A 15,440-nucleotide genomic window follows, 5' to 3' on the forward strand; every position below is an offset into this window, starting at 1 on the left:
ATTTATTTTGGTATCCAGGTCGACAGTGCTGTTTCGGTGATCAGGCCAACTTTTTCCGTACCAGGCGGATTCCCTTCAAGGTTGTTTCTTCGCCGATTCTGACAGGCGTTGTTAATTATTTTCTCATCAGAGTGCAAATTGTTCGTCTGTTCTTAGTATTCAATCACTCTTCATCCTGATCATCTGAAAGCCGAGGCTATTCATATCGACAGGTTCACAGTGGATTGAATAGGGGCAGCTGTAACACCTCAAAATTTGCCCTCCTCTCTTGGGGCTAGCATAACATATTGCATATCATTGTTAGGTCATTAGGCATTGCATATTGCATATCATGTGGTTACATGGTGCAAGTCATTCTCTCAAGTCTTGGTCAGAAGATGAGGAAGTCAAAGTGCAAGCTAGGGTTTCATTGGACTGGTCATTAATCATCTGAGGATGTGGAGGTCCAAATTAGGGTTTCATGATTCTCAAAGGACATTGGTCTTCATCTTGTTTGAAATGATTCATCATCATCATCATGGTTTGATTTCATCAAGTGTTGAAGCAGGATTCCTTGAGATTAGGGTTTTGACCACTGGTCAACCCTAATCAGTTGCATTGGGCCAATCAGGGCATAATCAGGAGATGGGGTTTATGATGGTTATGGGGATCATTCTATGGTTGTATTGAGCTAATTGAGGCTAGGGTTTCATGGTTGGGCCATTTCATCTGAAGATTGGAGCTTAACTGGATCAGTGCATTGCCAGATTCATCTATCAGTTAAAAAGTCAACTCTGGTCAACTGTACATGATTTGATGGATTTGGAGGTGGAAATGAGTTGGATATACTTCATTCATGTGGGAACAAGTGTTATTTGACATTTCAAAGCTCAAGAATGGAGAAAATAAAGTCAGAACAAAAATTGCCAAAAATAGAAAGTGACTTGTAATGGAAGTTTCCAAAAATGGAAAGTTTTTGACCTCAAAATTACATGTCCAAGGAAGCTTCAAATGAAAAATTGTTCAACATGAAAGTTATAGATCTTGTTCTCACCTTTCCAAAAAGTCCAAGAGCTTGAAAATCCCATGTATGGTTGTCAAGTTATGGTCCAGGGAATTTCAAAAATGACCCATAATCAGGAGGGCATAACTTCCACATGGAGTGTCCAAATTGGATGATCTTTTTATGCACAAACTCCATTTGACATGTACTTTCATGGTGCATAATTGGATTTTATCAAAAATGGTCAATGCAAAAAGTCAAATTTCAACTGTACAGTTAAAAGTCCAGGGGCAAAATTGTCCAACTTGAGAAATAATGTGAATTTTTGAATGGGGATTTTTGCAACACTTCACAAATGACATTTGGAAATTGTTGGAATGCTCATAACATGCCAAGGCCTTGTGGTTTGAGAATTGACTTTTGAAATGGACTTGAAAATGCATAACATAGCCATCACATGTGGAAAATGCAAAATACTCATCCAATCAACATGAGACAAGTTGCAACAGCTCACACATGTCATTTTGAGAGTGTGTGAGTTGTCAATGAGCTGGCATTGGCTGGCATATGAAAGTACATTTTTGCCCTTGGCTTGAAAATGACACATTTGTTAATCATTGGCATTTTGGTTAATTGAAGTGATTAAGCATGGATTAAGCTGGGATATATATTGTTAATCCTAACTAACTCCAACAGAAAAATCTCAATTCCCAAAATCAATCTCAAAACCTTCCAAATTCATCCATTGCTCTCAAGAACACAAAAGACAAAATTCCATCAAACTCTCTCAATTCTTCATCCTTTTGCACGATTCTTTTTGTGTTGATCTTCAATCATCCTCTACTTCATCTGTTTTGGAAGTTTGGATCAAGAGGAGCTTCATTCGTGACTGTTCATTTTGGAGGCATCAATGGCATTTGGAGTTTTCATGCACTAGAAGCCATTCCAATCGAATTTGAGCACTCCAGGCATCTTCCTTATCAATGTTCTCCATCTGTTTGAGGTTAAATCGCGCGAAGAACATCAATTGTAACACTGCCATTTCCAGGTAATCAATTTTTCGAATGTCATGATTCTTCAATTGCTTATGTGCGTTGGTGGTAGAGTGAAGAACATAGAGCATCGTGATGTGATTAGTTTAGGACATGGATTAGTGTAGCTCATGTAATCTTGATTCAAAGTTATGTTGCCAAACCCTAACTCCTTCGATCCGTGAGATTTAGAGACAATTAGGTGAAATCATGGACATATTTGGATTCTACGTGTTGAGACCGTTCCAATGACCATACGCATGAGGATTTTGGTGATGATTCGTTGTTCTTCGTGTTTTTGCCATTCTGGAAAATTTCTGGGCGAAGATGATGAGAAAAGCTATGTTTGATCCATATTTTCGTTTGAAAGTTTGAACTGGAGGTTTACCGCGCCACTGTTTCACTAATTACAAGAATGCCATTAATGAAACTTAATTAATTATAAAACATTCAATAATTATTAAAAAAATCACATTAACATTAGAAAATTCATAAAAAAATATTGGTTGATCAGAAAAATATGAGGATTTTTTCTATAGTTCCCATTTTCTCTCTAGAATTTTATGGACATAATTTTAGAAATTGTGCTTGGTGAAAAATTGGTTTGACCTAGGGATGTTTGACTTGTGGTATGTTTTGACATGTTTTGCCATTTTTGTTGTGAAATACTCATACTTAAAAAGAAATGCTTGAAAATTTTTGTGGTGATTGTAGACATGCTGATGGTGATTTACATATAAATTTTGTGAATTTTGGATACCTGGTGATTGAGTTATGAATTTTTGAATCTAGGTGTGACAATTTGTGTCACACCTAGTCAGGTCAACTTTCTGGATTTATTTGCATGACCTAGAGATGTTGGATTGGATTGAAATTTTGCATGGATGATTATTGATATGTTGAGATATCTTGTGAATTTTTCTGGATTTTTATATGGCATTTTCAATTTGATTGATATTTTTCATCTCTGTATGTCAATTATGCAAGTTCATATGGCACATGTTTGTAAATCTAATGTGAAATCCTCATATGGTTTTAGATGAATGTGAAATTTGGTATGCTGGTTGTAGACACATTGTAGGACATCCCTGTTTTGGTCCCATTCATTTCTTAATTGTTCTCACTCTGTTATGAATTTTTGAAGTGAATGTATGTGTTGATGCTATGGTTTGGCTTGAATAATTGTGTCTGTTTTTCTTGATTTTCATTGACATAGTTCCTTTTGTCCAATTGAGCTGAAAATTGACATGCTATACCTTGAATATGTCCTGTTTAGGTGTGAATTATTTGAGGATTTTTGGAATTATTTTGATATGCTTTTGAGTGCAATAGTTCTGTTTGGACATTGGATGTTGCATTTGACCTAGTTTGACTTGTTTTGGTCATGAAATGAATGTGGTGAATGATATGAGTATGGGATCGATTGCATTTGCTTTCTACTTGCATTAATTTGGTTTTGGTTGAGAATTGCTTGCTGTTTAGATTTTTTTCTCCCTTTTGGACCCTAGGCTTGGCCTAGTGGTCCTGTTTCTCACATTTGCTTGATTTTTCAGGATGAAAAGCACAATGTTTAAGGAGATTGAACCAAGTCAATTAAGTTGATGTTGTTTGATGTTGAGAACTAACATGAATTTGTTTTGTAGGTTGTGAAGCTTGAGCTTGGGCTTATAGCTTGCCTTTGTGTGCATTAATTTGTATAGTCTGACTGATTAACATTTGCTGTTTATTGTTGTCTGTCTGAGTACTGATGATACTTGATTGATTTCAGGTGCATTTAGTCGCTTACAGTTCTTTAAGAACTTGCTTGCTGCTGCTTGGTTTTTAAACCACTTGAGGTAGGACTTCTATTCTTCATGTAGTCTGGAGACCCGACCTGTTATTTGGCCGGGCAAACTGTCTGAAGTCCTCCTTAAGAGGCGATGTTTGTGATTGTTTAATATTGTGCCAAGCAGGTGAAGACCTCTAAGAGGCAATTGGTGGATCAAAGGGATATGCAATCTATCCCCCACTATTCTGTGAGTCGTCCCTCTGCTCACACGGCTGTGTGTTGATGCATTGGGACACAAACCCAAGATCTCGTGCTGTTGCACAATCGAGTCAGAGTCTTTGAGCGTAGAAGGGTCCCTCCATTCTGGACCCACGCTCCTTTGTCTGAAGCTCTCCCTGGTCAGGGATAAGAGCTGTGAGGTCTCATCCTCACTTCACCTTTTCATCTGCTTCACCTTAGCCTCGTAATGGCAAGGTTAAGAGCGAATACTACACATGTACAGATGAATTGCTTCGGCAGTTAAACCCATTGTGTGAGCCCACTTGATTGGTTATAGTGTGTGCTTTGTGAATATTTGTCTGACATGTTTGATTGAGATGCTTGTTTTATTTTGATTGATGCTTGTATGCTTGCTTTCTTCTTGGATAGGATTAGCTTGCATTTGTGCAAGTAGGTAGAGACCTGAACGTAGGGTAACGATGCATGACAACACTAGGCTCGAGTCCAGCTCCCTGGTAGTGTGTCTTCCCTCGGTTTCTGGCTAGATTTTCTTTCCCTTGAGGGGGAACTACATCGCCCTGATCCTTGTTCCAGACGAGGTATGTAGGCAGGTGGTCGTGCGAGACCACTCCGGGAAACCTTTTTCTTTTTTTGTGTGTGTTTACTTGTTATCTGATTGTGTGTTTGGTTCGGATGCCGACGTAAGTCCAGTGATTGGCAGTCGGGCTCCACGTTTGCCGTTTTGTGCGTGTTTTGGTTCGGATGCTGACGTAATTCCATCGAGTGGTTGTCGGGCTCCAAGTTTGCCATCTGTTTGTGCGTTTTGTGTTGTTTGGCGTGCGTAAGCCGAACTACAGTGGCTCTGATTCTCGTTCCAGACGAGATATGTAGGCATAGGATGCGATGTCCTATCGAGCTCCCTTCTGTTAACCCCACCTGCGTTCCCCGTGTGTGTGTGTGATGTTTTAGCAACCTATTCTTTATTTTAGAACGTGGATCCCGTCGAGTACGACGGACGTGAGGGGTGCTAATACCTTCCCCTTGCGTAACCGACTCCCTTACCCTTTCTCTTTGGTCGCGAGACCATTTCCTTTCCAGGTTTCTCTGAGCGTTTCCTTTCCCTATTTTGGGATAAATAACGCGCAGTGGCGGCTCTGTGTTGTGTTTTTATTTGAGCCTCACCGGTTGATTTTCGCGGATGCGACACATGGGAAATCTGTTAACATGGTCCAGGGTGCCTCGGCAAATACAAAGTCAAATATGTCAGTCATATTCAACAGTCTCTGGTCCAGATGCATCGTTTGTTGTATGACTACAGTCATTATGAGCATGACCATGATAGATGCCGAGTCTGCTCTGTTAATCGATTGGGTTGTTGCCAGGTGCGCAAGGATGTTCAGGAAATGCTGGACGAATGAGTCATTGAGATCCTTCAAAACAGGAGTGTTGATGAAAATGAGCCTGAGGTCAATGTGATCTCCCCAGTGTTCCGGATACCCGAGCCTGTTATCATCAAGTACAATGGTAGCAAGCAGAAGGCTTCTCCCGCTCTGATCATTAAGCCTGCTGGTCTTGTGCCTTACTCCTCTGAAAAGGCAGTTGCCTATCGCTACAATGCCGTAGCAGTAGAGAATGGGAAAGAGGCGTCCTTGCCCTCTTCTTCTGTTGTGAATATTGCCGATGTTAGCGGTTTGACCCGTAGTGGCCGTGTATTTTCAGCACCGCCGAAGCCTCAAATTAATGCTGATTTTGTTGAACGCCCGATAGGGAACATTGTGAATTCTCCGAATCCGGCACTTGCTGTTAAGCCCTCCTCCGTACTGAAAACTCCTACTTCTGTTGGCCCGAGTGGCAATGTGAAAGAAGACTGTGATGAGATGCTGAGACTCATCAAGAAAAGTGAGTACAATGTCGTAGACCAACTTCTACAAACGCCATCTAAAATATTTGTGTTATCCTTACTCTTAAATTCAGAACCACACCGAGAGGCTCTGCAGAAGGTGTTGGATATGGCATATGTGGATCACGATGTGACTTCGGAGCAATTCGATAGCATTGTTGCAAATATTACTACTTGTAACAACCTGAGCTTTTGTGACTCTGATCTCCCTGAGGAGGGAAGAGACCACAACTTGGCTTTACACATATCTATGAATTGTAGAGACGACGCCATGTCCAATGTACTGGTGGCACTGGGTCATCATTGAACGTATTGCCAAAGTCCACTATCTCAAAGCTATCATATCAAGGATCTCCCATGAGGCAGAGTGGAGTAGTTGTGAAGGCTTTCGATGGGTCTCGCAAAACTGTGATTGGGGAAGTTGATCTCCCAATCAAGATCGGACCAAGTGATTTCCAGATTACCTTCCAGGTTATGGACATTCACCCATCGTATAGTTGTCTTTTGGGAAGACCATGGATTCACGAGGCAGGCGCCGTGACATCCACCCTACACCAGAAATTGAAATTCGTGAAAAACAAGAAGCTGGTGGTGGTAGGGGGAGAAAGGGCTCTCCTGGTTAGCCATTTGTCTTTCTTCTCTTATATAGATTCTGAGGTTGAAATTGGAACTCCTTTCCAAGCTTTTTCTATAGCTGAGCCTATTGAGAAGAGAACTCCTTCATTTGCTTCCTACAAAGATGCAAAGTTGGCCATTGAGCGTGGTGTAACCACTGGTTTAAGAAAGATGATTGAGTTAGAAACCAACGAGTCCCGGGTTGGCATAGGTTTTTCTTCTGGTGCTTTTAACAAGCAAGGGTTATTCAAGAGTGGAGGTTTCATCCACACTGGTCAGGACGAAGAGACTGCTGCTGTTTTAGAAGAAGATACAGAGGATTCTGGCAACTTCATCATCCCTGGTGGGGTCTGCAACAATTGGGTCGCTGTGGATATTCCTACAGTCATCCACAAGTCAACGTAATGATCACTTTGATTAAAAACCCTTCTCCCATGCCAAAAGGAGGAGTGATGACATTGTTGGCGCATAACTTCAATGATATTTTCATCCAACAAATTCATGTTAAATGTTTGTTTTTCCAATTATTTTCCCTTTTTGCTTTTGCATGAAATTGGTGATCACATAAAACCCTAAAAAAAAACAAGAATAAAATCAATCTTTTCATCTGCATAATGATTTGCCTTGTTTGAATTTTGAAGCTTTTCATATCCAAAACCATTATGCAGGTTAATTTCTAGACCCATTGAACATAATGACCCAACACCATCTCCCAATTTTGAGTTCCCTGTATTTGAGGCAGAGGAAGATGATGTTGAAGAGATTCCTGATGAGATTACCCATTTACTTGAGCATGAAGAAAAGATCATTCAGCCACATCTTGAGAATCTGGAAACAGTCAACTTGGGGTCTGAGGATTGTGTGCGTGAAGTAAAGATTGGGGCACTCCTGGAAGAATCTGTTAAGAAGGGGTTGATTGAATTGCTACGAGAATATGTTGACATCTTCGCCTGGTCATATGAAGACATGCCTGGTCTGGATACAAATATTGTGCAACATTTCCTGCCTTTGAAGCCTGAGTGCGTGCCTGTGAAGCAGAAGCTCAGAAGAACCCATCCTGATATGGCAGTGAAGATCAAAGAGGAAGTTCAGAAGCAAATTGATGCGGGGTTCCTGGTGACTTCTATATATCCTCAATGGGTGGCCAATATTGTGCCCGTGCCTAAGAAAGATGGAAAAGTCCGGATGTGTGTGGACTATAGAGACTTGAATAAAGCTAGTCCGAAAGATGATTTCCCTCTACCACACATTGATATGTTGGTAGACAATACAGCTAAATTCAATGTCTTCTCGTTTATGGACGGATTTTTCGGATATAATCAGATTAAGATGGTACCCGAGGATATGGAGAAGACAACATTCATCACATCTTGGGGAACATTCTGTTATCGAGTGATGCCCTTCGGTTTGAAGAACGCCGGAGCCACGTATCAACGAGCTATGACCACCTTGTTCCATGATATGATGCACAAGGGGATTGAGGGGTGTACGTTGATGATATGATCGCTAAGTCAAGATCGGAGGTCGTACTCCCAGTAGAGGTGGAGATCCCATCAATGAGAGTCTTGATGGAGGCCAAGTTGACTGATGCTGAATGGGTTCAGAGTCGTTATGACCAGCTGAACTTGATAGAAGAAAAGAGATTGACTGCCATGTGCCACGGTCAGTTATATCAGCAGAGGATGAAGAAAGCTTTTGATAAGAAGGTCAAGCCTCGTGTGTTCCGAGAAGGTGACCTTGTGCTCAAGAAAGTTTTGTCTTTCGCGCCCGATTCCCGGGGCAAGTGGACTCCAAACTATGAAGGTCCATATGTTGTTAAGAGAGCCTTTTCAGGCGGTGCTTTGATACTTACAACTATGGATGGGGAGGATTTCACTCGTCCTGTGAATTCAGATGTAGTCAAGAAATACTTCGCCTAAAAAAATAAAAAAACTGAATAGCTCGCTAAGTTGAAAACCCGAAAGGGCGGCTTAGGCAAAAATGAGCGTCTCGGTGGATTGAAAACCCGAAAGGGCGATCCAGGAAAAAGTTAGAGACACAAAAAATAATGATATATGTATCCCGCTAGATTGAGTACCTCATCCTGGGGCAATCTAGGCAAAAATTTAGGGATTTGGCAAGTAACTGCATCCTGACAAGACTTTGTTCTACAACTGTCGTCCGTCAGAGATTCTTGCTCATTATCAACCAAAGCTTCAAATACATCGGATTTAGAATTGGTGGAGAAATGGTCATTATGTTCAATGTAGCCCTCTTCCAATATATATCACCAATTTCAAATTTGAAAAGATCTATGGAGTCTTGCCATTTGCAAACCACCATTCCATCAAATAATTTTGAGCCTTTATCCAATTATTTGCACTCTTATTTGTTTCTATTCAACAAATGTTTTGCATGTTTTGATTGAGAAAATATCATTGCTTTAAACAATAAAAATTTTCATAACTTGTTTTTAAACAAAGTGAACATTCACAATGACAGAAATATACTTAGGAGATCCTCAGTGCTCTCCCAAGGGTGGTATGATCTCCAACAGGGTAAGACATTTGTTCATATTCCTGGCATGACTGTATCTTCTCCCTCCGGAACCCCTTGTGGTTTATCCTACCAAGTGGATTGCTTGTTGAGAGTCACCTCTCTTCCCTTCAACAGAGTAGCAATCTTTCTTCCTCAGCAGCTTGGATCTCTTTGGGCAAGAGCGGTATTTGGTGGTTGATCCCGATAAATCCTTTATCTCCTCGGATAGATTCCCCAGTAGAGTTGTTGGTGTGGTGGACCTTGTCTGTGATAACTCTCGTCCCCAGCTAGAATGATTGATGATTCATCCCCTGCAGAGTTCTTTGCTTCCTGGTATCTCTGATCCCCAGCAGATTGGATACTCCCCGGTGAACTTGGCTTTCTCTCTTGAGATGTAGTACCGGGTGGTTAATTCCTGGACCTAGTTGTGTTAGATATGTCTGTCAGTCAGCATACATCATACATAAACCACGCATATATATGCATAATTATAACATTCAGATATTCATGTTGCATTCTTTGCCATATATTGTTGTTTGTTGTCTCCTGCTATTTGGTGATATACTTCCCCAAGCAGACGTGTGTGTCTGATCTCTCCATATAGAGTCAGCCCCATAGGCAGAAAGCGTCTATCCTTTCTTCCATATTCCCCATGGGTTATATCCTCGTGGATGTTGATTGTTTTTGTTCCTTCCCAACATATATACTGGGATGGTTTTCCCCATTGAGTTATATCCTCACCGGAACAAGTCTTGATTTGGTGTGCCTATCTAGTTTGATCCTAGATCGGTCTCTTGAGACTCTTTTCCTGTTTCCCCGTGGTAAATGAATAATTGCTCAATAATTAGTAGTTATTATCCCGGTGGAGTCTGTGGTTCTCTACCCTCATACCGGTAGTTGTAAGTCATATTTCTGTGGTATACTACCCAGTAACCGGTAGTTGTAAACCCCATTTTGTCCCCGTGCAGAGTTAAACCTTGATTGTTGTTCATCCTAACCGATGACGGGTACTCTCTTTTGTGGTTCTCTACCCTCATACCGGTAGATGTAATTCCCTCCTTGTTGGTTATCTTTATACAAAATTCGATATTGACATTCCTTAATTTTTTTAGTATACCACCCAGTAACCGGTGATATATCTCTTGGATAATTGCTCTAATTACGTAATTTATCCCCAGCGGGTCATCTCTCGTCTACCTTGTTGTTGTTAGTAACGATTCTTCCTCCCCTGAATTGGTCATCATTATATACCTAGTTACGGTATCCCGATGCCTTTTCTTTTCAGTCAATTTATCCTTTATTAACCCACTAACCGGTTGTGGATAATCGTCCATGCGAGTATATTATCTACGTTCTGACGGTAAAAGATAGTATATCTCATGCACTCTTTGGTCGAAGCTTTTGTTCTTCCCCAGTCGAGTAAGATTCGTACCCCCTTTACGGAGTCGAATATCCATCCTATCATCGAGTTTGCTTTTAGCCCTCTTTTGGATGATGAGTGTTTTGGGAATATTCCCCAATTCACACCTTGGTTGGTCACCTATTATATGCTCAGTAACCGGTATCCCTGGTGTTCCCTCCCCTCTGCTCCCTATTATGACTTTTTGTCCTTTGTGGAGTCAGATTTTCCTGAGTTGAGATATACCTTTTTAGGTCTTCCTCAGATGATTTGGTTGATTGATATCTCTCACCCTTATACCGGTCTTAGATATTCATTCTTCCCGAGCATGTTGTATCTCACCCTCATACCGGCGATCAGATCACATGTCTCCTTGAGCTTATTACCCAGTAACCGGTAATACCTCGTCCCGCTGCTTCCCCAGGAGTGTCCTTTTAGGCATCCCCAGCGAAGTCCCTTAGTGGATTGTTTTCATCCGGATTTTTATCCGAAGTATCCGTTGTGGATAGTTTTTGCTGTATTGGCATATTCCCCAATACATGCACCTTTGAGTCAGCTCGGGTCTTTCCATTGGATATTTTCCCTTTGGAATTCTGTTCCCCAAGCGTTGAGTCGTGACCTGCTCACGCATTTTATTCCCTCTCCCATCCCCATAAGAGTCCCCAGAGTCTATGTCCCATTGAGTGTATTTCTCATATGGATTGTCAGTTTCTCCGGATGTCTTTTCTTCTTTGTGGACACATATCCCCACAGAGTTCGTACTATTTGCATACATACATATGCATCATGAGGTCTATTAGGGACCAAAATTTGTCTCTTTGTTATTATTTAAGCCCATTCTACCTCGTCGAGACGAAGATTTTAACCTTCACTTCTCCGACTAGAATGACCTTAAATAGGGGCATCTGTAAGACCCCAATTTTGACCCTAAGATCCCTCATGGCATCATAACATTGCATTTGCATAGCCTCAAGGATCATGAGCATCTTGGTTCCCTTTGCCTTTGGGTGGGACTCTTTGTGATTGGTTTGAGATCACCAAGCATGCTTGAATTATACATCATTATTTCTCTTACTTTTGTTTACTAAATAAAAAAAATAAAAAATAAAAAATAAATAAAAAATAATAATAAAAAAATAATAAAAAATAAAATAAAATAAAAATAATAATAATAATAATAAAAAAAAAACGAAAAAAAAAATAAACGAAAAAAATAAAAATAAAAATAAAAATTAAATTAAAATAATAATAAATAAATAAATAAATAAAATATAAAATTTTTGGACTTGCGTCTCTCTCATTTGAGTCCATAGGTCCACAAAAACCAGGTTATAAATTCAGAGTTTCAGTGAAACAAAAGGAGATTCCATTCCTACCCTGGCAGGAAAAAGAAAGTGAGAGAAGAGCTAACAGAGTTCAGAGCAACCTCTAGAGACTGAAGGGAACTCATCGGCAAAGAACCAATTCCCTCTCATATAAACCCTCATATTGCTCTGCAAACCCAACGGTGCAACTCAATTTCAATCGATCCTCCCCAATCAGGTATGCCCTATTTCCACTACTTTATACTTTCAACCTGAAATTTTTTGATACCCTTTTAATGTATGTGTTTGACAAGAGGTTTAGGCCTCCTACCCTTGGTTGCTTTTTGTGAGTTTTTTGTGAATTTTAATGGCATGATTCATGTGGTTACATTTTGATTTGGGGGCAACTCTTGATTACCCTATCTTGTTTCTCTAACCTGTTTGTTGAGTTTTTTTTTGTGAGGGCTCACATGACTCTTGCAGAGATGGCCTGGTGTTCCACTTTATTTGTGGGATACCACCTGGAGGTTTATTCCGATTACCTGTGCTTAATGGCTTGAGATATTTGTTTGTGACTGCTTATTCCAAAGGATGAGAGCTACTTGGATCATCAATATGATCTCAAGAGGGGAACTCCTAATGTGGTTTTATTTTCTTTTCCCTTATCTCTTGTATGTTTAGGAATTTAACCCTTTTTTTTCTCCCCATTCTAACCCAAGCCAAAACTTTTTGTGCAAACAATAACTTTTGTTTTCAACATTAGAAACCTAAGCCTTATGCTTTTGATTTTCAAACTTATTTTTCATAACACTTATTTTGAATTGAACCTTTTAATCCACTTTAACCATATTTTTGTAAATACTTTTAATTGGTAAATATAACCCATTCAAATACTTTTTGTGGTTTCAATGGCCACCTTCTTAATCAAACCTTTTTTTATAACCATTAGCTATTAGGTTTGAGTTATCCTTGAGGTAGATATAATACTCACCTTTATCCTTAGTGATGGACAATGAGTCTTCCATGCTTATTATAGGGTTAACCCCTCACTAGCATGTTGAAGCTATCCTCAAATGGTGGATTTGTGGTTTTAGGTTGAGTTTTCTCCCTTTGACAACAAAAGACCTTAAGGTTTTTGGACCAATCAATTCACCAACTTTTTTTTTTGAATTTTTTTACCCCGAACTACGAGGTTTTGATCCTAATCTTTTTTTAAGATGGTACGTAGGCAATGGGTTCATCCATTCAAACACAAAATGTAAATAAATTTGTATATTCTTTTCTCATCCCTTCAATCATGTTTGCACAAATAAATTTTCACAAAAAAAAACAACAACCTTACAACAAATGTGAAAAGGGCTCCCTAGGAGTACCTAGGATGCTTTGGGTGCCTAACACCTTCCCATTGCATAACCAACCCCCTTACCCAGATCTCTGACATTTTTACTAGTTTTTGATTCGATAAAACTTTTAGGTTTTTGTTCGCTTTCTAACCATTCCTTTGGATAAATAGAAGTGTGGTGGCGACTCGACTTGTATGATTTACCTTGGATTTAGTCAATATCTCTAATGGTAAAGAATACCCCGTTACACTATGGAACAAAACCTACTCATCATCACCTTCGGCCTCTACTTCCGCATCCATGTGGTATTTGTACATTTTCATAACTAATAAAAATCGGGCATGCGCGCCTCTCGTGGCATCAAGGTCTATTTGAGCCTCACCTAGGTCAACTCCCAAATATAGTTCACCACCATTTCAAGTGCCTAAGATCTATTGATATGGGAATGGTTTAGTAATATTCAACTAATCGAAATATCCAGATGGCATGAGACATCATCAAAATGGTGGACATCTCACCATGAGGGATTGGAAAGGTGACGTCGTCGAGTGCCATATTTCCATAAAAGCCGAAAAAATACCATGGTTGATGGTCTTATACGTAGTGGCGCATAAACCTACCAGCCCAGAGTAACAAACTACATCTTGAAACCATGTGTTTTCATTTTGTTCCAGGTTCAAAATCTCCCTGGCATGGTTTACAAATTTTGTTGTTTCACGCTCCTGTAAAAATAAATATATCAACATCGGTCACAACTCAATTAGTATGAAACATATGTATCGTAAAAGTAAATAAATATACCTATCCTACGTACACATGCCCATCAATATGTTCTTCATAGAGATGAAGTAATAAGGTGTCATAGGGCCTCTTGGATAACTATCAGGAATACTAGGTTCCGCATGATGAGGTTTCTTCTGATGGAGTTCCTTCTGATGGGGTTCCTTCTAATGGACTTTATAAGTTGGACGGTCAACAGGAGACACGTGCCCTCGAGAGGTAAAAGTATGAGAATCATGACCTTGTAAATTCGATGCTTCTATGTCAAATGAACTAGCACCAACTCGTGGCCTCGAGCGCACTAACATTTACCTTTACATGCATCACAACTCAAAAATAGAAAGGAAATGAGAAAATTTCTGATTGAGAGTTATTGTGTAAAAGCTTGAATGAAGTGAATGGGATGTCCTGGAATTGATTGCAATGAAGTAGAAGTAATGTTAAATCTTGAAAAATGACATAGTTAATTCTTGCTCATGAGCTCTTTGAATGGTTTGTGAACGTGTAACAAATGAAGAAGTAAGGGGAAGGGGGAAGGATCGGGTGTAAGTGATATTAATTATAACCTTTTCGGAGATGTATCTTCGTAAAACTCAATGAGTTTTGAAATAAGAGTTTTTACATAGATGCACTTGCGGATTCACCCTACTAAGTATACAGAGATGCATATCCAAATACATTTTTGGGCAACATAGAGTGACTCACTCACGAAAGTGTTAAGGGTGTATAATATGGGTGCGTCCGGAGATGTATCTCTAAAATCTAGGTGCTTTTATGACTTTTTACTGTGGTGAACTAGAACCCCATAGGGTGGATAAAGTAATCCCCTTTATTATTCCTTAAAATTTATTAAATCAACTATAGTGCACAGGAGAAAACTTTACCGCATACCCCAACAATTATTCCCCTACAACTATAATTCTCTTAGTTTGAACAAAATACCCTTGTATTATATTTGGAGAAAAAAAGTCAAAAATAAATTGAAAAGATTGCACTCTGGATGACTTATAAGTAATCCGGTGACTACAACAAAGATGAGTTTATGCAACAATGGAAAACCATGGCCTAAAGTAAATACAATTGTTGCCTATTCTACTAAGTTCTCTAGAAGTCTGTCTACTAAGTTATCCGGTTTATATTATATTTGAAAAATAATTGAAAAACTTGCATGTGTTTAGGCAACAATGAAAAAGCTTGACCTAAAGTAAATAAGTTCGTTGTCATTTTCTTGTTTGCTGTATAATTTTCTAATCAAACAAGTTCATTTTTGGCAATGGTTTTAAACATAATCTTTTCAGTTTTGGCAACGGTTTTTAAGCGTTGTCTCTCCACTTTTGGAAACGGTTTTCATGCCATAGTCTATTATGTCATTGCAAAATGTTGGAAAAAAACTACTGAAAAACTTATAACCAAGTTATCCGGTGAATAAAAGAAAAACTATCGGAAAACTTATAACTAAGTTATTCAAAGAACAACATGGTAACTACAAAATAACTTATAATCAAGTAATTTGATAAAATTATAATACCTGATTACTTTTTTTTAAAGTTATCCAATAAACATATAACCATACTAAAATATT

Source organism: Lathyrus oleraceus, chromosome 4, assembly GCF_024323335.1.
Source record: "Lathyrus oleraceus cultivar Zhongwan6 chromosome 4, CAAS_Psat_ZW6_1.0, whole genome shotgun sequence".
Lineage (NCBI taxonomy): Eukaryota > Viridiplantae > Streptophyta > Magnoliopsida > Fabales > Fabaceae > Lathyrus > Lathyrus oleraceus.